Source organism: Poecilia reticulata, chromosome 18 (genome assembly GCF_904066995.2).
Source record: "Poecilia reticulata chromosome 18, P_reticulata-male-v2, whole genome shotgun sequence".
Taxonomy (NCBI): Eukaryota; Metazoa; Chordata; class Actinopteri; order Cyprinodontiformes; family Poeciliidae; genus Poecilia; species Poecilia reticulata.
This window is the reverse complement of record NC_088847.1, coordinates 20,682,893-20,709,112: the sequence shown is the minus strand read 5'-3', so window position 1 is coordinate 20,709,112 and position 26,220 is coordinate 20,682,893. Positions and strand designations below refer to the sequence as shown.

The window sequence follows — 26,220 nt, the reverse complement described above, 5'->3', positions numbered from 1 at the left end:
GCAATTGCAGTCTCAATCAACAACTAGACACATAAAATACAACTTCACCCACACAGCAGGCTGATCTCACAAAGATAATAGTGTTAGATCTGCAGGGTAAGTGACATCTAAGAGCTTATTCTGTAGTAGACCACTCTAATCTTCACACACCCATCAGAGCGTTGAAGTTCAGTGTCTGGAGTAAAAGGGCATGTCGGCATATGAGAGCCAGTCCGCACGGCAGTCAGTATAGATCTAGCTAGCCATGCATGCTACTAATGTTTAAAGCCGCAGAACAAATGACAGGCTGAGGTTAAGTGGCTGAACAAACACTACTAATGTTATACCCAAGTGATACGCTTTGGGACTTTGGTTTGCTGCTTCACTGTTTTAAATCAGCTGTGGTGTGGGTTACTTATCATCTTCCTGCTTTAGCGCCATTAGAGGAGATAAAGGAGTGTATCTTTATTATGGATGAATGGATGTTGACCTGTGATGTTGATGTTACACTTGTTTTATTGAAAATGTAGGGCTGGAGCTATACTTCAACTACCTTACCCAACAAGTCAAAGATTTGTTTCATGGGGGGGCATCATATAAACTACTGGATACCCTGGATTGTCCTTAGGGATGAGTGTGTGGACGGTTTCCTGTCCTGTGATGGACTGGTGGCCTCCCCAGGGTGTACCCTGCCTCTCGCCCAGTGAATCTGTTGAATTTACTGGGTTGAATCTGCTGTATTGCATCTGTTGTTGTCTTTAACAATCAGGATAAAAAAAATACCCTCAAATACCCTTAGACAGTGTCTGTCTAAGCTAAATATCTTTGAGGCATTTTGAACCACAAATAAGGTAAGTTTTTTTTTTTTTTTTGGTTTCTCGTTTTCCAGTTGAATATTTTATTCACTACCACATGGCTGTAAAATTAAAGATGAGAACACATACACAAGGATAAATTCATACTGGTTACTAATACCTTCTTTTGGGAATATGATGATGAAAAAAATGGTGTAATAGACCTGTATATATTTTTTTTTATTTTTTAAGGCTAAATGAATGTGGCAGTATGCCCTGTAGGCTTTGAACGCACCACACAAGTGCCTGAATCTAATTGGTTGTGGCGCTCGCTGGCTGCCTGTATATAAAGGGCCCTCCCTCACCTGGTTGACATGACGTTGTTTTCCTTCCGGTTCAGACCTCTGCGTTTGTTGGTGCTGCACGCTGGGTAAGGCAGGCTTCATCTCTCTTAAGCAAGCTTATTACTTGTGATTCATTTACATTTTCTGTATAACAGCTGCAACTTAATGCGTGCGCTCAAACAATGCGCTTAACGACACTCTGATCGGCGATCAATTGTACCTTTGGCCGCCTGTACAAGCTCCATGTCTCCTCCTTCCTGTTAGAGGCACTACATAAAGAGCTCGGTGGTAAGTGAAGTGCTGGAGTTTGCATGCTTTTAGATTCCATTTCTAACATTTATTTTTGATAGCCGCTGCTGTTTGTCCTTGGCTGGCTGTTTGTCCTGGGCCGGCTGTTTGCCTGCTGTTCTGGTTGTCCACCTGTCACCTGGATAATCTGTCGGCTGCCTACCTGTCGTCCTGTTTGCTGGCTTCATGCCCGCCGTCCGGATCTGCGTAAAGCGGCTCCTATCACTCGTCCAGTGTGGCTGATTTGGGCTGATTGGGGACCAGCTCGGACTAAGCCTTCTAGTGCCGCTTTGAGTGGCGTCTGCTACAGCGGATCGGTTCCTCCCAGGACAGACTTTTAATTCGGACTATTGCTGCTTGAGTTGTTGTGGACTGAACTGTATAATTGTATTTGTAATTTGAATGTTTCTTCTATTTTAACAGGAACGGCCAGCTCGTGGTGTTGGTGGTGGACTTTCTGGGTGGTGGTACTACTTCTGGTTTGGTGCACGATTTTCTTTTGTTTTGCTTTGTTTCGTTTGCTGTGTTTCTTTTCTTTTAGGACACTACCCCGAATTTCACTCCCGTCTCTGAGTTGAGCCATAACTGACTTTTAAGGTGTGAGTGATTTTAGATTAGTATTTTTTGATTAACCAATTGTGGAATAAATAAAATTGTTGAATTGTGAGATTGTCTCAAGCCTCATCTGTAGCGGGTCTGTGTGCCTTAAAGGTAACTTTTTAGTAGTCATTGCAACCAATTTTATTTTTGCTAAAATAGTGCTTTTGAATTTAAGTTTCCACTTTTTAACACACTGCTCCCGCCACATACAGATATAAAAGAGCCACTCTTGGCTGTTCTCTTATATTTCTGGCATTAACGGCTGTGTGAGAAAATCCTGTTAAAAATCTCAATGCATGTGATTGGCCAAAGAATGTAAAGCAGAACTGGCTGTGATGGAGTCAAGCCAAGACTACAACTTCATCACAGCTCCGCCACTACTTTGGCTGCAGCCAACGAGATCTCATCAAGCATCTAAATTGAACAATCCCCATGCTTGCAAATACAGTGCCATCAACAGGTCCCTTCCAAAAAGGGATTAGGATATACTGGAGTTGAGCTCCTAGCTGGATGGAAGCGCCCACATCTCCAAATTGCACATACGGTTTTGGCTAGGAGCTGAGAGGTCCATGTCAGTGGTAAATTAACAAACGGAATTGAATGTGGAAGTCACGAAACATTTCAGACCTGACTTCTACTCACTTCTAAAAGAATTGTTATAATTATAAAAGTTGTAAGTAACTCTGGAGGAAATTTAATCAAATATTAAAGGAGGTGTATGTATATATTTGAGCCTGTACTCATAATTTCCACCCTGTGTGCATCCAGTTCTCAAAATCAGTAGAGTTGTGTGCTGAACGATCATTGCACCGTGGAGAAAAATCACTTTAAGCGAAACATTAAAAGTTGAAAGTTAATGTGAGTTTCATACTATTGAGTGTATGCAAACTTCTGACCACAATTGAGCCGATCCGATCCCAGGAGGCTGCAGAACTGATGTCGATTACGGACTTCAAGCCGCTTCAGAGCTTAGCTGGGGATAAATGCACAACAGTAACACCGGGAGGACAAACCGTAAATGGTTCACTCTCCATTTACCTTTCTCTTCATTATTCTGTTTCACATATTTCCATATCTTCCCCATCTGTATTTGCATTCACACTGCCCGTTTTTTTCCCCTCCGTGTTTTCTCTTCTAATGATTTCCTTCACTCTGCTCCTCACTGACACCCTCCTGTTGTCTTCTGCGGTTGTCATTATGTCATCATCTGCATTTCTTTTGGCCCCATGCTGGACAGAAGAGCAGCAGTGGAGGAGGCCATTTGGCTGCAATCCAGGATGAGATGCATTGGCTGTTTGTGGTGAATCTGGGGTCAGGCCTCTCAGAAAGGTCATGAAAGTGAAAGATGGATGCAGTGCGGCTGTTTTAGCCCAGAACTCACTTGGGCGATGTGCTCGTCTTTTTGTCCGCGAGTTCACCGGGGAGCGACGGGAGATAACTCCTGATATTGAACACCAAAACACTATATGCACAGAGACATCATAGCACTTCCTTACAGAGGTTTAGCTTGGCCTGGAGTTCAAACACAATTATAAAAGCTTTTGGATGAGTTGCCAGGGGGCAGTTGGTGCTGCAGCAGGTTCAGCACGCCTAATGAAAACTTAATACTCGTTGGCAGGGATTGCCACCGAGCTTCTCTCCCAGGATTTAAAAATCTGGCCGACAACAAGCCAATGTCGAGATCTAAGGAGCCCAAAGTCTGAAGCCTGGCTCTGTATCTTTATGTGCTCATAAACACACAAACAGAAAGCATAAGAGAGAACGGGAGAGAGGGAGGCTGGGGGAATCTGCAAAACTGATCTAAACTACTGACTAGGAAAATTTCTTTCAGGGGCTTAGACTGCACACTGTGCCTTATCCCTGTGAAAGCCATAAAATCTGCAGATTGGCACATGGATCTGCTATTCTGAGGGAGGCATTTGGTCCAGCAGTGTATAACAGGGGAAGGAAAAGGAGTTTGATCGACACTGTGTAGAGGCAGATATTTAGGAGACGGAGTTGGGAGGAAATCTGGCTGGGATTATGGTGTTGTAAAAAAAAGGAAATTGTTAATGCTCTCTGGATAAGAACTGTCTGCATTAATTCAAACCACAGAGAAAGAGAGAGGCAGGATATTATCGAGGCAGCTCTGTTGAAGGATCCCGATGTAATGAACTCCTTCTGATCTTCAGAACTTCTAAAAGATGCAAGAAAGGAGTGATATAAGGTATGGATTTCAGGTTTATTGCCTATAATCAAGGGGATCCTTTGCTGTGTTTGATTCATGCCCATGGTATGCACACTCCTAGGGAGTTAACATGTAGCCATTTTTCCTGCATAGAAAGCTGCAAGCAAGCCAAAACACATAACTAGACATTGTGCAAGAAGGTTCAGCGTTTATTGGTGAAATGTGTCCGAGGTGAGGGAACCAAATGAAAACACAGGAAGAAGGCACTAGAAAACATGGAGAATTTGATGAAATTTGTGTTTTTCAGGGTACAATGTCAGGCTAAAGGGGCACAACAAATAGAGTTGACATTTCTCAACTTACAAGCAGCTGCATGCTTTGCGAAAAAGATGTGCGACATTCAGGGGAAGGATCGGGAGAAAAGGGAAGCCAAAAAGGGCATGCTAACATTCACTATGTTAAAACAAAAACTGTTTGGTAAATTTGATACGTTAACAGTGTTTTGGAAAAGGATCTGCTAGGATATGATAATGTTGCATCTCTATAAATAGCTCAAATTCACTTGGGATCTTCTCTAAAGACATTATTGCTGCCTATTTTAATAGTAGAAACACCAAATTTACCTTAACAAGCAATAATTTGCACAGTGGAAGCCATCTTAGAACTACAGCAGAAGCTAAAGTTTTCCTTTTCTTCATTATTGGTGGTACAGCCAATCGGCATAGGAATATAATATGCGCTCCTGGATTGGCTGCTTTGCTTTAGAAGTGTGTGAAGTAGCATTGTGCCAAAGCAGGGGTGATCATCACTACTAAAAAGTTAGGGTGCTAACTCTAATGCACTAATCATAGATTTTAGTGCTGCTAATGCAAAAGAGCCAACTTCAAATATCTACCCTTCAAGGAATACAGCCAAAGATCACTAATATAATTTTGACATTGTAATTCGCACATGCTAATGCCCTTGAATATGATATCTATGTTTATCTTGTTCTTTACTGTCAGTTTATTATTTTATTTCTGTATTTGGAGAGAGAAAAAGAGGAAACAGAATACCTGCTTCACTGACTTCAAAATAAGAGCATGAATATAAAATGCTGACTGAAAGTTTACTAAACAGCCAAATAAATTAGCACTTTAGAATTTATGTGTAAAAATTTAATGTGCTAAAGGTTTAAACAAAAAATACGCTCCGCTAATGGATGCATGGCCACCACCAAGCCTGGGTATTTACCCTAAGCTGCAGTTCATAATATTTAGAGACATTTAGAAAGAAAATGTGTAAATCTGCAAATGTGGAGTCACATTGCACAACATTTTTTTTTCACAAATTAATGCTAGTTTCAGCCTTGCTTCAATCTTTTAGTTTCTCTTGACAAGGACCATTTCCTCCTCTAAGAGCAGTAACCAATTTGTGGTTGCTAGTGTGCAAAAGTTTTACCACCCATCGTTCATTTTCCGTTCTTCCAAGCAAATGTTTCTGAAATGTTCTAAAATGTTCTTGATTAGTTCTTTGTCAGACTTTGTGGAGTCTTTCTTGGGTGAGTGTTTCCACTCGGTTTATGTCCAGTGCTGGGAAAACAAGGAACTAAAAGAAAAGAAAAAAAAAAGTATTTCTTGTAAAATGTGAAACATAAGGGAAATAAAAATCCAGTAAAGTCTGACACAAGACCTGTGAGATGTGGTTTCGTATAACTGATCATCTGCTTTGCACCACATTTTCAGCTAATGGCTCAAAGGGAATCACCTTATTTGTGCTGGAAAACTCTTTCTTTCGGATAAACAGTGTTATCTTTGGTATTTGTTATAGATTCAGTGAACAGAATGGAAACAAGCTGTGTCCTTGTGACAGGCTGATGGAAGCAAAGTGGCTAAAATCCAATTTAAAATTGGTTTGTTGCCAGGTTTCCTACTACTTACACAAACACCTCTTCATCTCCTGGCTCTAGAAGCCTCTTTTGCTCAATGATTGAAAGTGAGGCAAAAAAAAAAAAACAACAAAAAAACCTGTGAAAGACCCTCAGAAATTATAGAGAACCTGTGAAGAGAACTTTAACAGACTGCCACAAATCTGACTCTGAAATCAAAATATGAAGAAATATGGAGTTTTCATTTTTGTAGTACATTTCAGAGATGTTCAAAATGCATTTTGTCTTGAGTTTAATCTCAAGTTTCTTAGCTGTTGATATAATCATTTTTAATTGCATGTCATCTTCAACATGCAAAGCCCTGTTCTAAGCAGCTATAAACTATTAAATACTGATTAAATGTAATATTTTTCCCCATAAGAAACAGGAAGATGGATTAGTGTTTACAGAAAAAAAGTAGAAAGTGAGGAAGACCTAAACTTGTGGGGAAAAATCAAAGCTGTTTTTATTGCTTTTACATTTGGACACCCCCACATTTCCACATTTTACAGGTGTGTCAGATACACATTATTAGAACATCACTAATATGCATTTTGAAGAAGGTTTGCTTGGTTAAAACATCAGATATTTAGTTGAAGTCAGGATGTACATCATTGTCAGATGGGAAGAAGAGCCTTCAGAAACAAGAGTGCAACTCTTTGAGTCTGGTAAGCCGATGTACAAAGGTCCCAGAAGAATTATAAGTCAGAAAATTCAATGTATGAAAAAGTAGGGGGGGGGAGGATTACTGTAAGAGCAGATTGCAAGAATGGCCGTATTTGTCGAGTTTCGGCAGCTCAACGTACCCAGCTCTTTCACCAAAAGAAATGTCACTGCAGATTTTGTGGCATCACAAAAACCTTTGCAGGATCTCTCTAAAGCAAGTAGGATTATTTCTCGCTTATCTTCTCCATGACCTCAGATTTAAGGATTTCAATTTGTACTCATTTGTGGACAACCATTTTTCAAGTGTTGCTGCATGCTGTCAGTTGAGTTCAGGCCTAGACTTGGACTAGACCATTGCAATTACTGAAAATGCTTTGATCTACCTTCAAATTGAATTAATGCTAAAGGCAAACTTATCGTAATGACTCAAACGAAGAGTCTGTGTAGATGGTGATGCCTGTGGGAAGGAAGGTTTTCTGTAGCAGTCTGTATCACAGCGAGTCTGAAGGAGCCTCTTGGTCTTAGAGAATAACAGTGAAAAAAACGGCATCAAGACTTCTGGGGGCCTTTACATGGCAGCTGGACTTATACTGAGATTAAATCACACAAACATCTGAAGGCTGTTGCTTCTACTGGATTTTATTTAGAGGCATCAAAAATCTGCACATCAACTTCTGCTTTAATCTGTCGCGTAAAAACTCAAAGCGATGGATTAAAGGTTGTGGTTTGAAAGACGGAATATGAATACTTTTGTGAGTAATAACTGAATGCTGCAGAAAAATGCCAAAAGTATGGTACTCGGTTTCCAAAAATGACCTCTGTTTAGCTTCATTAGTTCGACTTCAAATTATTTACAACGGCAGTAAACCCAAACAGACGTTGAACGCTTCTCGGTTAACAATCTGGACAGTTTTATAAGTAAAGAGACGCAAAAGCAGGCTTTCTAGGAAAAAATCAAAATCCGGGAAAATGAGAGCTCTATTTTTTTTCCTGCTTTGTAAGATAACTTCATAAACAAACCCGGTGATGCATTTTAAAACGCAGATATGAAGCGGAACATGCTGACCCATTATCAGGACGTTTTGCATAAGTAAAGCAAAGCAACAATAGGCAATAAAGGCTCACGGGGAGATGTTTGTTTATCTCACGCCGACATTTACTTCAAACGGAGCCATTTACGTCCCGACTTTCAGATGTAAACATGTACGACGGGATGGATTTCATCTTTCAGGGCTGAACAAAGTCGTCTATCTTCTCCGTGTGAATCCGGGGTGTGAGTCGCATCGAGCGTCCCCGTGCAGGCAGGGCGACACTTTGTACGCAGCTATTTGTCAGACAGTTCAGACAATAATGTGAACACCGAGCTTTGGATTCTGATGGAAACGTTCTGCCAAGAAGGCCCAAACAAACCTCCGCGCATTTTAGACTTGATGGAGTGCGTCTCCGTCCGAGTCTCTGCTGGGAAATAAATCACTGCTGACTTGTGAGTCGTGCCTTTTGCATGTTATTTCACTTTAACCTGCATTAAAGAGACGAGCCAGCGCCGATCACAACGTATTACCTCAGCTCGGCGTGCAGCGGAGTGGACGGGCCGGCCTCCGCGGCGCAACGTCGGAATGAATCTCGGAGGCACAAAACAATACGAGGTTTCAAGGGAACCGAAGCTCCGGCTTGAGCTTTTGTTTTTCCTGAAAGTGAGGAGGAGGAAAAGACCGTCTTCAGTTGTTCCGTTGGAGGCATTATTATTGTATCTGGCTCTCTGTGTCGACAGGTTTGGCTCCTCCCGACAGCTCAGAAACTGGTTTAGTGCTTTAACACCATCTCTCACTCACACCGTGACCCTTTCAGCACATCAGCACTAAAAACATATTTTTAGGATTTTATTCAAGAGCCTCTCCTCGGGGATTTACATTTTTCACGACTGAGTAACGGCGTGCAAATCGAAGCTTTTAGGAGCTGGATCGCTGTTGGCTGCAGGAGGATGGAGCTGGAAGCCCCCGTACTCATGTGCGGTTTTCTTAGCAATGTTTGCTATACAAACTCCGCCAGGTCACAGAAAAGGTCACACATACTCTTAATTTTTCGCTGGACCTCCTGTCGCTTTGATTTTAACACAAATTTACTGCAGAATTGTTTTATTAAGCTTCTGCAATGTGACATAATTTATTTCCGTCCGTCGCTGCACGAATTTTTTACCAAGCACTAAAATGATGAGAGAGCCTGATCTGGAAGGATGTGTGCCACACATATGGAGATGGCGGCTCATCCATGTGTGTGTGATTATCCATAGGAGGCTCAGAGCTATTTATAGTCAGATGCAGGTGGTGGCGTTCCTTTATTTGGCTAGACAGTGAAGACAATGTAGTAAACACAGTAACTCTGGAGAGAGATCTAGGTTCCCTGTTCTAACTTAGAGATTGTACCGCTCAACCCCAGGTGCAGTACCTCATTAATTCGTCACGTTTTATGTTATTGTAACCTTTACCTTAAATATATTTTAAAGAGAATACATGTAACAGGCAAAGTCAAAACAGTGCTGAATTTGTTCAATCTTCTACAAGTAAAAACATTAAAAGTGACGCCGTTCCGATGCATTCAGCCCCTCTGAGTCAGTACTTTGCAGAAGTATTGTGCTCCATCAGTTGCATGTAAATTTATACACACAATGTACAATTTTACTAGTCTCGTGTACTTCTGCCAAACCTGTAGAATCAAGAGATTACGTAAATAGAGCCTGTCTGACAGCAGGAAGTGGACTCAAAAGAGCAGCGTACTTTACATGGTCCACGATTTGGCTCAGTGTAGGATCATGCATCAATGCAAATGATTGTAAGAGAAGATGAGAAACAAAATCGTTAACGTTTATCAGTCTGCAAATGGTCACAAGGTTTCAAGGCTTTCGGACTCCAGTGAGAGAGACGTAAGTAAACAGTAGCAAACCCTCTCTGGAGTGGCTAAGCTACCAGAAAAAAACTTCAAATGCACCTAGAGCAGTGGTTCTTAACCTGGGTTCGATTGAACCCCAGGGGTTCGATGAGTCGGTCTCAGGGGTTCGGTGGAGCCTCTGCCGCGGAGGTAAAGACACACTTGTGTAAAGTCATGATTACGCCCCGCTTTGCCATCACTTGCTGCAGAGGATCACGTTACATTGCTTAGCCAATCAGAGCTGCGGAGGAGCCCTGATTGAAGGAGCTCCTCTCTCAGCATGGATTTGAACTTTGGTCTTTAATTACTTCAGCAAAGCTCACTCACAGTTTTTACCAAATTCTATAGTCTAAATCTGCTCCTTAGTCGCATCTTTTCGGGGTTGGTACTGCCTCTAGTGGTGTGGGGGTGGTAACACAGCTAATATAATTACATTACAAAATCAGAATACCGCAAAGTATTTTGTGTGAGTGTGTGTGTGGGGGATGGGGGTTTGGAATAAGAAAGGTTCGGTGAATGCGCATATGCAACTGGGGGGTTCGGTACCTCAAAAAAGGTTAAGAAGCACTGACCTAGACATTGCTTTTTTTATTTTTTTATTTATTTATCTAGGTAAACCCCGTTGAGATCCAGATCTCATTTTCAAGAGGGACTTAGACATTGCATTCTTAGTTATTAACTTGCATTTTTCATGCTAATGTAATATTTATCCATCTGGCTAGAGAGTCTCACACCAGCAGATGCTAACACTGGACACTAACGCTTGCCCGAAACGCCTAAAGGCGTGATGGAAGTGTGATGGAAGCCCAAATGAGAAACGGGCATGCATTGGACCCGGTATCGTCATCACAATGTTCACCTGTGTTATTGCTATTGCAAGATTTCCTAATATCATGCAGCGTGAGTTCATATCCCCAGCTTAAGTCACTGAATTCCTCTCAGACCTGCAGCAGCGACTCCTCTGTGTATTTCTGCCATTTTTATTTTTTTTTACATGCAGTAAAACTCCTGCATTAGCAGTCAGTGTCTTACCCCAATATGCTTCGGTGCTGTCGAGCACACAAGCCCTGCAATAGGATTTAAAACCGCAGTCGGTTCTGTAGAGGTTAGATTAGAGGTGCTCTTATACAAGATCTCGCCTGTACGCCATAAACGTCAAATAGATATAGTTTTATTTCTTTAACCACGTGGGATTTTTGGGAGGAAGGAGCTGGACAGCGGGAGGTGGGAAAAGGAGGCGCAGTTGGCGCGCTGTTTTATGACATAATTAGGTGCCCATGTTGGCAAATACACTCCCAGGTGGATTGAGTTTTATTGCTGAAAATCTTTTCACAACCGCAAAGAACCAGCATAATGTCTGTGTTGATGGATCCCAGGGCACAACCTGTTCTGTCAGTGTTGATTATCCTTAGAAGGCATAACAAATACCAATTGCTTTTTTATTTTTCCATTAAAACTGTTTTTACGAGCTCAACAAGCATTGCAATCTGTTTTTTTAATATATATATATATATATATATATAGAGCCTTTTTTTTAAATGTATTATGCTTGGTACCTCCAGTATTATTGAACAGGCATCTGTTTGGACAGCATGTCTGTTTACACAAAGCATTTTTAGAGTAAAGCATCTCATTCTGCAAGAGTAAAACTAGTCGAGGGCTAGTTGTAAGCATTAACTTCAATGTAACTGTTGTTTTTGGTCTTCAAGCAGCAAAAAAAATGATGTTTGAGTTTTACGGTTCAAATCTGAGGCAGAATTGGTTGTTTAAAAATAGCTGCAATATACAGTTTACTAAACGGTTTAGTCATTTTCTTCTCTCAGGCTGCTGTAATTTCCTGCTATTACATTCATCTCATCTCAAAACTGTCAAACTGGAGTAAAAAGTAAAGAGATGTGCTAACAATTTAAACTGATGCAACTTCCATATTCGGCTTTTTTGTGCTTTAGTTGCGGGTTGTTGTTTTTTTTAGCAATTTCTTTAAGGCCAAAAAAACTAATCTCATCTTTTTGCAGTATTTGCCAAATTATTCTCTAAAAATACAGTTTGTAAAAGCTCCTACTTGTGCTGCAGCATTATACAGAAAATATAATGCTGCATTTGTTTGTTGAAGTAAGAATAGGAGAATGGACACAGACAAGCAAAATATCTGACCACTGTCAATATAGTGCCAAACAAATACATACAAAAAAGCCAGATTGTAGTTTTAAAAATTACTTGAGGACAAACATGATTTATGTCACGACACAAGAACCTTATGCAGAAATATTAAAGCAAAATCTCATGACTTATTATAGTTGGACTGAACATGCTGTCACATAGTTGCAAAGTTTTTTAGTGATGTCAAAGTTTTAGGTTAATCCTTGAAGCTAGTGTACAAATGCACAAAGATTTGACCCAAGTCAAAAGTTTTAAAAGAAAATGATACCAAATAAGAAAAATAAGTAAACTGCTGAATATTTTTTAAAAGTTAGAAAATTCTCTGTCAATTTTTAACACTTTCTCATTATCTTTCCATTTAGCAAGTAGAAATTATTTACGTGATCCTAGCTGACCTAGGATTTTTTTTTTCCAGGATTTTTGTTCAAACTTGTCCATTATTTTTTTCAAAAAGTACAGAAAGAACTTCCCCGGTGTTTAAATATAATTTATAATTTGCTTTATTGTTTTTTTTTTTGTTTTTTTTTACATCAGATATTACCATCTAGGTACAGAACCTGCAAGATAAATCTAAAGTTTGCACACAGGATAAAGTTTCATCCTGACAATTTCCCCCAAGTTTGTGTTCAAACTCAACTCGGCGTTTTGATTTGAACAGTTCTCACAGCAGCATCCAGCAGTGTGGCTGATTCAGGGAAGTATGGTCGAAATGTTTTAACAGGTCAAATGGGCCAAAGCAAAGAGCATTGTCCTTATGACCTCAGTGAAATCTATACCCTGAAGTCCAGCCACGCAACTCGGGTAAACACTGGGGCTCAGGACCAACACACACATTCATACTCTGTGCCTCATTGCCACATAGATTTGTATGTAAATAACTGCAGAGTCAGGGAGCAAACACAGCATCCTGGCTCAGCACTTTGGGCCTCACATTCAAGTCGATACGTTTTCCATCAGTGAAACTAATCTGATTTCTTTCTGTTTTGTTGCATAAATGAAGTTTGCTCTGCATCACTCCTTGTTCTATCGATGCTTCTGCAGGACAGAACAGTTGTTTTAATTTAATTCCTGGCTCATCTTTTAATTATAGTTTCAGAAAATTCCCATCACACTCTGCGTCGTCGCAGAGTGCGAGCTTGTTTGTTTGTTCCCCCCCATGAGATCGGCAGAGAGATCAGTGACGATGCAGAAAAAGGTTGTGTTGTTTTCTGTTGAGGGAAAAATATTCTTATTAAAATGTGGTGCTTAAAAGTAAAAATCCCTGTAATAAATACAGCACATTTCATACTCATATTTGCATACCTAATAGATGTAAACCCTCTCAGGCTGCATGTCAAAGCTAAAAATAGGCGGCTAATGCTTGATCTTCACTCTGCATCAAAACCTCTTGGAAATAAAGTGATTAATAACAGAAACATGCATGAAGCATGTAAGGACCTGGAGCCGTTTTTAAATATTTATAAATTAGAGACGTTTGCATTCATGGTCGATCTCTTGATTACAGGCTGGAGAGGGGAAAGGTCAAGTTATAAATTAATGTCACGGTGACCTTAAAGCCTTTAAGGCTGCGGCAGCAGAGAGATGGCGCCTTGCTTCTGTTACATCTTCGTTAGTTTGCTTCCCAGAGTCGGGAGTTGGAAGAAGGGGAGAAATCTTTACATTTTAAAGCAGATTTTGATAACTTCAATTAAAAATGGGAAACACAGCATTGACTACATTGATTTTTGTAAGAAATGCTTGGTTTGTGCGATTGACTGGCGACATGGGTGTGTAATCCCACCTGCAACCTAATTACTGCTGAAGATGGGGACCAGCAGCCCCCTGGTGGCCATGTGAGGACAAACATGTAGGGTGGATGGATGGATGCTCTTTGCACTTGAAGCTAAAGAAGAGAAGAATTTATATAGAATAAACCCTTAACAATTTTAACCTAATATTTACAACAGAGTTCATGCAAGAACACTTGAATATGTTTGTTCTGGACTGCTGGAGCCACATTTTTTCCTTTCAGCACAGCATGGAACAACGCCTCCGAAATTTGTTGGACTGAAGGGAACGTAGGGTTTCATATTTTGTAAATATATCTTATCTCTGATACTAATGTTTATTTTTTGCCATGATTGTTTAGTTTATTCCCAGGGATTCTTAAAAGTTTCCAGCTTGGAATATTTAGGCAATTCCCAGCTTAACTTCAACATGGGAAGTTTCTGGAAATCCCTTTGCTGGCCTGCTTGCAACAAGGTATGGTGCTAGTTATTGATATCAAGGTTTCTGACGCAGCAGCTGAAGTTTCTTTAATGAGATGCCAGATGGGTGTTGCTCCAGACGTCCAGTAAGGTGGCTGAAAAAGGTTTCTACATGTTTAGCCCCCTCTAAAACTGTAAGAAATTGGAGTGGAAATATCTAATGACAATAACACAGCGCCCCGTACTACTCTTACTAAGGTAGCAGTGTTCATTTGGTGGACGATTGACTGCAGATAGCCTGACTAAATAACTTGTTACTCCTGGCTTGTCGTGCTTTATATCAGAATGTAGTAATCAATGTCTTGTATTATTTTTGCAACATTAGGAATAACGGTTGTTTTTCTGTCTCGATTTAAAAGCAGTTGGATCAACATTTGAGTTTCAAAAATGGGCCGTTTTTATATTAGTTCAAGCATCTTTTATGCTAATTTATACCAAATTGTTAGTCTTCCTGCCTCACTTTATACTGGTATACATGACAAATAAACATCGCCTCTTCACATTTTCCTGCCTCTAAAATGAATCTCTTGTGAAAATCTACAAACACTTTAGGTTTTAAAATCCTCCAGTGTGTTTTATTTTGAAGAATTTCCTCTTGTGCCGTCAGTGAGGTTGGCTTCCTGTTTATCACACCAGGTGTTTGCGGCCAATCGCCCCACCTGTCGTGCCTTAATCATAGGTTTCTCTATAGTTGGACTTTGTTGAGTTATTTATTTCGTTTCATTTTCTTCACGCTGTTTGCCACTGACAACAGGGAGGAGAGAAGCATCTGTGCAGTGCAGGTATTTAACTGTTACATGTTTGTGTCCACTTTGATGTTTCTATTAGCTTTACACATAAAGGTCACTCAGCTCCATTGATCCAACTGCAAACAAACCTCCCAAATCCTTCCGGGTTGATGTTTTATAGATCTGAATCTCTAATGTTACTTAATAGATTAGTTTCTGAAGCTGTTTACAGGGGGAAAAAATAGCTTTCAATACCTCTGTTACCAAAATATCATAACAGCTGGAGTGAAAAATGACAACTTTGATACAATTTTGCCTCTTAATTATCATTAATTGGAAATTGTGTGGTGCTCTGTGACGTTACCGTCAAAACCTCGCTGTAATTTCGGTTAGTTAGCCTGTCGGAACTAATTTTTCAGTCATATTTTCACCATTATTCATTTATGAACTCAGTTTCAAACTATTTAGTTGGCAAAATTAAATATTTAGCTTAAGTCTAAATATTTATTCAGCATAGCAAATGCTTATCTTGCTAGCTAAATATTTAGCTTCAAACTAAACAGCTTCAAGCTAAATATGTAGCTTGCTTACTATGTATTTAGCAGCTCTATATGTAGTTAGCAAGCTATAAATATGTAGTTAGGAAGATAAATATTTTGCTTCTTTCCATTCTTTGCTTTAATATTTAGCTTCAAACTACATATTTAGCTTGCTAACTAAGTATTTAGTTTAGATCTAAACATTTAATCGGTTACTAAATATTTAGTTTCTGATTAAACATTTAGTTTAAATTGTGACATTTATGAATGAATGACGATATAACTAAAAAATTAACCCACAGTTTTGTTTTGCTCTTATGAGAAGGCTAACCAACCCAAGTTATTGCTGTTAATTTTTGACTGAAGCTTTAGAAAGGGCACACTATAGGTAAAAAAAAAAACAACCACCTCATATTAAAACATGAATGCAGTTTACTTCCAGCATGAACCGAGCTGAATCTCTTGTATTATCGGGATCAAGCCGCACCAGAATGGGTGATATGATCGTCTCCAAGCTGTGCCTCGTCTCGGAGAGCTCAACTGTCTGGTCCAGACAGGAAAACAGGACATGAGCTCCTCTCCAGACCCTGGCAGAGCGTGGTGAAGGCCTGAAGCTTTTGGAGGCTTTTCAGGGAATTTTGGCCAAAGAATGAGCCTCGCATTCTCATCATCTGTGAGAATCAAGTCCTGGACTGACTCGCACTGAAAATGGACCCAAAAACTTGCAGACGAAGTGTAGCTGATGCAAAACATGTTGTGAAGCAGCTGCATGAACAGGCTTGTGGGGCAGGACAAAGCAAACTGCCACAGCTGGAGAGTGGAAGAATCAGAACCAGGACTTGATCTCTGCAGCCTGGATTTTAAAGGGATGTTGGCATAATCTGGGATTCTGTATTTATTGAAATGTTTTCTACATTCAGATACTATTTATCCTGATGAAACACGGTGATGTTTACTATCGCACATCTGTGAACACCTGCCCTTAATTTTAAACTCGCTCACTGGATGATCTGAAGATAAACCTGTCAGGATGTTGATGTTGAGCTCTTCAGGGTGTCTTCAAGGAAGCTGTGGCCTGATGATTACAGATTACATTGACTGACTGTCGTTGTTTTTGCATGCACAAAGTTTCTGCTGCGATGGTTTGTTATCATAGCTATGGTAGATTCATGTGGGAGGTTGCAGGTCAACAAGTGGCTACAGCTTGGCATTTTACTCGTCAGTATTGTGAGTAATGTTTTATATTTCAGTTACAATTGTTACTGTTGCTTGAGGATGGAAATTATACAGTTGACAAATGCTCAAATATGATACAAAATAAGGTTACTGCTAATTGGATCAGTTTTTCATTTTCATACTGATTTTTCTCTCGCATTTAAAAAGGGAAATTATCCCAGGGCTTTTATTTGTAGCATTTACAAATGAATGATTAGTCACAAAATCCTGACTTCGGTTTTATGCACTCACAGCGTACAGACATAAAGTATAAATTTAGAAACTTTAGAGCGCATGCGTCACCTTTTAAAGGCTGGTGTTTTACAACTTTTACATGTCTCTGCTTCTGCACCTCTGAGTCACGTAATCAACTCACTTGCAGGACTCTGGAGAACTGGACTGTATACTAAGGTGATTCAGCCTTTTGATTCAAATGCATTTGACCAGGTAACCATATGAAAGGACGCAGGTGAATGTATGCATGTATGTGCTTGAGAAAAAATTAAATTTTCCGGTAGTGCAGATATGCATGTTTAGGAAAAGAAGCAGTTTCTGTCTCCAACACAATAACACAGCTTTAATGAAGAGTTCAAACTTCGTGATTTGGTGGAAAAACATCAATTTTCACTTCCAGATTTTATGCATCTTGGATTTTTCTCCACAGGCTGTGATTTTATTTTCAAATGCTTTGTGTAGTTTAAGCAGCCTGTGTAGCCACACATCAGCTAGGTAAAGGTGTGCGTCGCTTCATCCACGATCACAGGAATGCATAAATCTTTGAACACCAGATTTACAGTGTGAGTTTGTTGCCGATGTGTTTGTGTGCATTTGCATGCTCGGTGCCGGTCCATCTGTGCCGTCACCCCCCTCCCCATGCGACCAGATGACTCGGCTGGATGTCTGTCTGCATGTCTGACATGATGCAGGGCCTCGGCCTCAACTGGCCCGGTGGGTGGTCCCGGCCCAGCATGGCTGAACAGCGGGTTGTGGCATCGCTTTCCACCTCCAGCCTTCCACTCCCGATTTCCCTCATCTTCTATCGCCACTCCTTGGTTTTTAGCGATTACGAAAAGGGGAAATTGACAAGTAATGAGGAAGGAATTGGCCTTTTTTTGACCTGAAACCCCCTCGCCCACTGTCCCTGATGACTGACATGTTCTTGAAGATAAAATATCAAATTTAACTAAACTGCTTTTTATGCAGCAACAAAAGCAGCAGGTGTGATTTTTGCAAATTAAAGTGTTTAGTTTGCTAAACACTGACAGAAAAGCCATATGAAATGCTTTTGCACAGAATTTTGTCCATTAAAGTTCTATTCACACAAACATCAATCCAATCACGCCATCCTTCACTAGTGCACAGGTTCAAAACTTGCAAGTTTTAAATTACCACTTTAGAACAAACTAAGCCAGAGGTGTGACTTGATTAAAATTTTTAAAGGACTTAATTGCAGGGTGTGTAATTAATCGCGTTTAAACCCAACCACACCTCGACAAAACAAGCAGCATTTTAAATTCAAAAATCCGCTTTGCTGCTGCCTTCCTCCTCTGGAAACAGAATGCAGTTGAGTAGATAAAAATGCTTTCATCATGTGCAGCGTCTCACTCCTGCTCCCACTCTTGAACTTGGTACTGAGCCATCAGAGATCTATAGGAGGCCTCATGAGAACAAATAGCCCGTATCTAATCTGTTTCCTCTCCTGATGAGTTCTGACTACGTGGCTGCTGATTTTCTGCAGTAAAAATGGCTGAAAACGCATCCTCCTCTTTCATTTCCCTGTCTTTTCTTTAAATCTGCTCCATTTTCATCCCATTTCCCTCACCTTTGTATTCCTCTTCACCTCAGTTTCCCCCTCCGTGTCCTCCATCTCTCTCTCTGCCTCTCATATTCTCACCCCCAGCTCGCTTTGTGAGCAGCTGAATGTTTACTTCATGTCAGCCTCATCATCCATTCTGACTGGGCCTCTGCTGGGAGGATTTGCTCCTCTCTTTCACATTTTATTTGTTCCCCTATTTGCTGTTTCCATTAAAGATGAAATTGAAATCTCCTGTGCCAACACACACCAGACGCCGCGACTAACAGAAACACAAAGCGAGCTGTGCTTTGGCGTGTGAAAGAGCACACACCTCTCGTCCTACTTTTTCTTCCTTTACCTTCTTCTCATCCGCCAACACCGACTTGTCTCCGTTCTGTAGTTGTTGCAAGTGCGAAAGGAGATGCTTTTGTCTTGTTTTTGTGTGGTATGATTTATTTCCTGCTTCGTCAAGGGAACTGACTCTTCCTCTTTCTCAGTCTGGCACTTTTCAACACATTTAAAAACTTACTTTTCTCACTTCTTTGCCTAGACCTTTGAGGCAAAATTTAGCAACAAGAAGATGTGAGCTAAATGACTCGCAGTGCTGGCGAGAAGTTCACGTCAACTTTTCAGGAGCAGGCATCGCCAGATAGTTTCAGGGGGTCTTAAGGGATTTTGAATTGTCTATCCTGAGTGGGATGATGATGCTGCCAATGACTCAGATATGCCCAGACCCCAGTAACAATTGATTAATAAAGGACTCCTTTGTGGTCTGGTAGTGTGTGCATATTTCCGTGACGTTTTCAGTTTGGGAGTATGGGGTACCTGACTTGTTGATGGGGGCCTTTGGGTTCCTGTATGAGTCGCAGAGAGTCGTCCTGCTTCCATTGTGAATTGGACTCTGCCAAGGTTGCCCTTTGTCACTGAGTCATAAGGTGTTGAGGGGATCTAGTGTCAGGTCTCTGCTTTTTGCAAATGATGTGGTTCTGTTGGCTTTATCCCATTATGATTTTCAGCTTTCACTGGCACAGTTTGCAACTGGGATGGAGATCTCTGTATCCCCAAGTTCAAGAAAAGAGTAGAATACCTTCTCCAGGTTGGGGATGAGATCCTGCCCCAAGCAGGGGAGTCTAAGTATCTAGGTATTATTCGAGAATGAATGGGAAAATGGAGATCAATAGGTAGGTTGGCTCTGGACAGGCACTGTCCTAGTCTGTTGCTGTGAAGAGAGCAAAGCTCCTGACTTACCAGTATGTTCTTGCCATTACCTGTGGCAGAAACTCAATGGAGAGAGAAGTCTGAGCCTGTCTGTTTGGGCTGCTGCCTCAAGTGTATGAAAATGGTTGGACGGACTGACCACTCAAGACGGCTGTGTGCTAAAATCTGATTAGATCAGCAGTTTCTGAAATACTCTGGCTACTCTGTCTGGCACTAACCACCATGCCTTGTTCTAAGGGACTAGAATCGTTCTCCTTTCTGGACTTCATCAAGTCGTCTTTGTCACACCTGGGTGCCTGAATGCACGGAGAAGCTGCAACAAGGGACATGGTAAGTGTGTGTATGTTTTTATGAACAAACCCTGTTTATACAGAACAATTACAAAAGGTCTCAAATTCATGACCTTTACGCCCCAGGAAACGCATGTACAGTTCTCTGTGGAAGCACGGAAGACTGTTCTGTCGCTCCGTCTTTCTCGTGACGTCTGTGAAAACCTTCAGAGAGGTCGTAGGCAGTGTTTGGATGGCTGCAGGAGAAAACAAAAGCGGCACTCTGCAGGTTAATGAGGCCAGGAAGACGCTTTGTGCCGAGCTTCATCAGTATTCAGCGGAGGTCCCCCACCCATGCTCTCCCAATATTATGCCAGTCATTTAGGTCAGCCACATTACGGTGCCTATGTGAGAGGCAGCCACCCACACACACACACGCACACAAAGATGTAAACAGAAGATGGGAGAATTTTCAGGCAATTTAATAGAAATACAGTCTCATCAGCTGCTCACCTCCTCATTCTCTCTAATCATTAGCTCTGTCCCTCACTCACTGCCTTTTCTTTCCATTTTGCAAACATCCATCTCTTGCTACCTGACCCCTTCATCTCTTTCTATTCCCCACATACTGCTCCTTCAATTAAGATAGAGTGGCTAGTCCTATATAAATTACATTAACATCTCTAATGGCTGCCGCAGGTTATTGGTTTGTCATTAGGACCCCACTCAGGTCAGTACAGGCCAGCTTCCAGAGCCCAGTAAGGGATTTAAGAGAAGCAGATCCTAGCTGCAGGCGAAGGCCTTCAACAGTTTTTACTCAATCCGATAAAAGAGAAAAGGAAAACGGAAAGCGTCAAACTTCCAGTTTTTTTATGGGAATCAGGTAAACCGGTAAAATTTTCTCATTTAAATGGTCAACTTTGTTAGTACCGTATTTTCCGCACTATAAGGCGCACCTAAAAACCTTCAATTTACTCAAAAGCCAACAGTGCGCCTTATAATCCGGTGCGCCTTGTATATGGACCAATATTGAGCCACAACAGGTCTAGTAACTACAGTAAGGAGATGCCAACTTCATTTTCGCCCGTAGAAGAAGCAGCGTGCGGTGCATGCTGGGATAGTTGTCAGAACGCTGGTTTGTTAATAAAGTTTGACTGACCTATCTAGCTACCGACCGTCTAGAATCAGGTTGCCTGCAGGTCATTTAGCACCAATTTCTCCACCAGCAGCACCTGAGTGAAGTTGCCCCCCCCCACCTTCTTCAAATCAGACAAAATTGGTGTCAAACGTTTGTGCTACATTTGTGCAGCAAAAATTTTCGTTTTAAAGATATAAAGAAATGTTTCTAGAGGTCATCCAAGGTCAACCAGCCCCCCCCACCTTCTTCAAATCAGACAAAATGGGTGTCAATCAACTCAGCTACGTTTGTGCTGGTTTGTGAAGCAAAAATTTTCGTTTGTGCTGCTTTGGCTTTGCAGATATTAATGAAAGTGTAAAGGTCAACCAGCCCCCCCACTTTTATGAAATCAAATAAAATTAGTGTCAAACGTTTGTGCTGGTTTATGCAGCAAAATTTTTTGTTTGTGCTGCTCTCATTTTAAAGATATAAAGAAAGTTGGATTTCATAAAAGTTGAGGGGGTGGTTGACCTTTTGCCCTTTACACTTTCATTAATATCTTCAAAGCCAAAGCAGCACAAACAAAAAAAATTTGCTGCACAAACCAGCACAAATGTAGCCGAGTTGATTGACACCCAATTTGTCTGATTTGAAGAAGGTGGGGGGGTGGTTGACCTTGGATGACCTCTAGAAACATTTTATATCTTTAAAATGATAGCAGCACAAACGAAAGTTTCTGCTGCACAAACGTAGCACAAACGTTTGACACCAATTTTGTCTGATTTGAAGAAGGTGGGGGGGCAACTTCACTCAGGTACCAACATGCTGTGCGCGAACGGAGAAGGGTGACCATCGTCCGTCCACGCCCCGACCCAGTCGCAGAAGGCTCTCCTCGCTGACCCGAGTCGGACTGTTTTGTTGACATTCCGTTTAGTGCAGCTCCATCTAGTGGATGCATAACGTAACTCCAGCCTTCACTGTAGTGTCTATTCTATGCGCCTTATAATCCTGTGCGCCTTATAGTGCGGAAAATACGGTAGTTGGTTTTCTTTGTATCGCCTTCTCTTTACTCTCGGTATGCTTCGGGTTTTTGGAAGAGTTGTTTGTATCCAAGCATTTTAAATATGTATTTTTCCAATATTTTATGTAATTACAGGAAGGGGACACAGAAAGAAGGGGGAATGCGTGGTGCAATGATCTCAATATCAGGAATTGAATCCAGGACCATTAGAACCATGTAACAGCTTTATGATCCTAGCTCATGTCTTCAGATGTTGGTTCAATATTTCCCATGATGTGGAGTTCACCCATGCTGTACCTTCAGCCGTCATAAAAATTTTATAATGTCCTGGACTTTCCCAAATTGAAATTATCTTGACCAACTCGCCCCATGTTTGAGCAGCAAATTGAACCTGACCATTAGAAACTCCTGTAGGTACAATATGTCATCAATATGCATACCAGAGTGAAGTTGGACTCGATCATAACACAGATCACGTAGTAATGATGACTAACAGTGTTATGGTACAGAGTCATATTCTGAAAAGACTTAAATTGGTTTTTGTGAAAAAATAGAGATTTATAGACCTGTACTTTGTGTGAATTCACACCAGTCACTTTTGAAGATTATACAAAGTCTAGCTCGGTGAAAGAAAATATTTTTAAAAAACTTGGAGCTACAGGGGTTCCCCTCATAATGAACATTGAGCTTTAAAACCCATTTGATTCAATCACAACATGAATATTTTTACAATGTAGCTTCATCTCGCATTGCAATGTTATTCCACCATCATCTGATTGGGATTTTGAAATATTTGATATACCGTAAAGAACATATTCCTTTAAGAGCTAATTTATATCTCAAGATTGTTTTTATTTTTGCACAGCTGCTTTGGTTTCCCCGTCACCTGTGCCATGGTTTCATGAGACGAGTCAAACTCTTTTCAAGAACTCCATCAGTGCAGCTTTATTTCCACTTTAGCTCTCCGTGTTTCACTGACATACCTGAACAGCAAATTAGCGTCAAATTGATAGCCTAGAGCTAAATGTCCTTCCTTTCCTTCTTTTTTCTAACATTATGACTCTAAGCCTGAACTTCTTAAAAAAAAAAGATGAGAACATTTCTCCTAATTATTATTTGGACCGTTGGATAGATCGGATGGTCAGTTTTGGTTACATATTCCACTGGGGAAAAAAAATCATTTTAACGAACAGTAATTTTACTGGCGGCTGTTTTTAAAAGGCGCAGTGCAAAGTGGCTTGTTTGTCTTTCAGATTGTTGGTTTTTCAAATCTTCCTCGTTGATCTGCTGATTCTGATTCGGCTCCAAATGTTTTTATACCATCACACTTGGCTGCAGCTTGTGCATGAGCTAAACGTCTTTAATCTTGTGCAGTAGTAGTAGTGTATTGGCAAGAAATTGTAATTTAGCAAACTGGAGCATGAAAACTAATTTGTCATTAGCGTAGAAATTTGGGCTTCGGTGTTTTTTATTTTCAAGCAAATGATACCCAAGGATGCTGGGGGTGACCTCTTTGCTGTCTCTGTGCCATATTTCACTGCTGCTAACCCAGATGGGCTCAGCTTTTGGATTCGAACACAAACTGCACATGGCATGCAGCTGGAGCTCTTAATCTTGTGAATCATAGCAGTTTAGCAGTTTTAAATGAGTCAGTGCACAGCCTGGTGTCACAGTAACCATCAGAAAACAGGGAATGAAGGAAAAAAATTATCAGATTTATGCTGATATTTGGACATTCTTCGCTCTTGCAGATTTGGAGGAACTTTCTCACTCAGGCAGCTACAAGAATATTTAACGCGATTGTCTGTTTTTGAGGGATCCGAATCATTTATTGGATTTCACTCTATAAATCCGAACCTTATTTTTGACATGAATATTTCTCTTTTCTCTACTGTTTATGAAAAGCTTCCTTTCCTCAAAATCTGTCTGTGTTGATTTAAATATTGGTTTTACACATTCTTAATGAAAAAGTTGAAATGCAAAAACAAGTATGGTAATGATCTGAAAACAAAAGACCTGACACAATTATGCATGTAAAATGACTTATCTGGCTGTTTCTACCTGTCTGAGGCTTTTAAAGGGTTAAAGTACATTTTATCACAAAATTGTTATCCCGAAAGAGCTGGGTTTTACCAAACTGGGTCACGAATAATGTGCAAGGGGTGAAATGCATGCCACTTCTACTTTTGTAGACTGAATACTTTAGAGAAATAACATTAACCATGCTGGGATTTTATATGGGTGGTTGCCCAGGGAAGCATTAGAAAGATGGGCACCAAAGCACCAGATGCCATAAAAAAAAAGTTACTGGTCAGTTGGACCCTGTATAGATTTTGTTTTCAAAAGTTACATCTGAGAGCATAAATCTAAGCTTTATGGCTACAGATTGAGTTGCACCACACCAGTGTTTCTGACTTTGCTGCAGAACTGACATCAGATTTTGGCAACATGTAAAAACTTGACACCAGTTACTCATTTCTAAGGTAGCACTAATTGTGAAATGGCAATTAAGAACTAGCTAATTGTTACCAGCGTCATTCAAAGCAACAGTATGGTCAGCTTACTAACCAATAGAAAATGACTCTTTTTTTTTTTTTTTTTTTCTTTTACAGTGGAACTCTTTATTTTCTCCACCTGCATGTTTACTATAAAGTGCTAATGAATTATGTATATAATATTCAGAACAATATCCAGTTTTTATCGAAGCAGCAGTTGAAATAGTATTATTTTTTTTGTTAAATAAATGAATTGCGTAATAAGTTTGTTTTGAATGGCTGTTTCATTCCCGTAATCTGTAATCTGTCCTGGTTTGTTCCAGATTACCTCACCGTCAGAATCTCACAGCTCATGTCTCCTTCACTCCTTCTGTTTTGGAGGAGCCGTGATCTGTGCCGGGAAGTCTTATTAGGGAAATGACTAGTCGAAATTGCCCTTGACAATTTGATGCTCTCAGTATACAGAAGTAAGACAGAAAATTCCAGCTAAGCTCCACTGCAGCAACACTCACAAAGAAAGAAAAAAAAAAAAGGGAGAAGGAAGCACAACTGAGGGGGAGAACATTTATTTTCTTCGTTTGGTCCCTGGGTTGTCAATCTACTCAGTGAGGGTTTTAAAAGTAGCCGAGGACGATCTGCAGAGAGCCCCGTCTGTATTAAACATGGGTGTATTCGCCTTGTGGTTAATGTCAAGTGTGGCTAAGGTACCTGGGTCTCCGAGGGGGTGCCGAGCGAGAGCACTGTTGATGTGATTAAAATGTTGGAGAACAGCCAGAGGGTGATGGCTGGCACAGATTCTGCTCTGTCACCTCCTCCTCCTCCATTTCACCCTCCATCCCTCTCCTCTCAGTGCCAGCTGTCAGTTATGTCAGTCAGTTTGCTAATGATGCTCCTACAGAGCTCAGAGCGCACCGATACATCTGTCATGCCCAAATATCTCTCTGTTCGCATGTAAACAGTCCTCAAACGGCCTAGTTTTGTGCGACGCTGCTTTTTACGCCGGGTTAAGGAAATGTATTATTCATAAACGCTCTCCATTCATTACACCACCGTTGGTCAACATCCAAGAGCATTTTCACACTTAACTTCTTCCATGAGCCTCAGTGTTGGTGACAAAATAATGCCCAGACGGAATATTTTAGCTTAGTACTTCTCCTTCCAGTCCATTAAAAGTGGGTGCTGTCACTGAGCTGCTATTTTTCTTTTTCAGGGATGTTATCGGTCCTGTCAAACGTGCAAATCATATAGTTCACAGTCGAGCAGCGGCTACCCAACACTGACGGGTCAACGAATTTACACCTCGACCACTTTAGGTTTTAACACCAACCTTCAAACTGCTTCCTTAATGAAGAATTTCACAGGCAATTTGCGCATCGTGACATCTGAAGTGTCTATTTTTAAGATTCTTCTTGTTCAGATATGACTCGACAGCATTCGCATAGAGAACTGGTGATGTGTTTTATTGTTTTGATTGTAACTTAGTGGTGTTTTCTGTCAGGTTGCCAGAAAAGCTGTGAGTTTAGCAGCGATAATCACTTCTAAAAAGAAGGAATAAAATGCAGACTAAACTGTAGACGGTGAGAAAGTCACTGATGGATAATGTGGTCGATATGTACCGGTTATCTGTCTGAAAGGTTAATCCCGAGGCAAAGCTCCAAAGATGGATAGATTTAACATTTGTCTGTTTTTGAAGATGTTCGGAAAGAAACGATGGACTGGTTTCTAAGGGTTGGGGAATTAAAAGCCCT

General features: G+C 40.7%; 2 long non-coding RNA genes across 3 annotated transcripts in view; both read left to right on the top strand.

Annotated features, from left to right (window-relative positions):
• Window positions 1–934: 934 nt before the first annotated feature.
• LOC145548940 (uncharacterized) lies at window positions 935–2,072 on the top strand. The gene is made up of 2 exons (XR_014084887.1): window positions 935–1,405; window positions 1,468–2,072. It is a non-coding gene; the product is annotated as an uncharacterized LOC145548940 (long non-coding RNA).
• A 12,549-nt stretch (window positions 2,073–14,621) lies between these two features.
• Window positions 14,622–26,220, top strand: part of LOC145548932 (uncharacterized) — a 92,190-nt gene continuing 80,591 nt past the window's right edge. Inside the window, exons 1-2 of one of the 2 annotated variants that reach the window (XR_014084878.1) lie at window positions 14,622–14,857; window positions 19,808–19,900. This is a non-coding gene — a long non-coding RNA (uncharacterized LOC145548932). The remainder of the gene's footprint in view (window positions 14,858–19,807; window positions 19,901–26,220) is intronic. The other variant, XR_014084877.1, reaches the window with a different exon arrangement.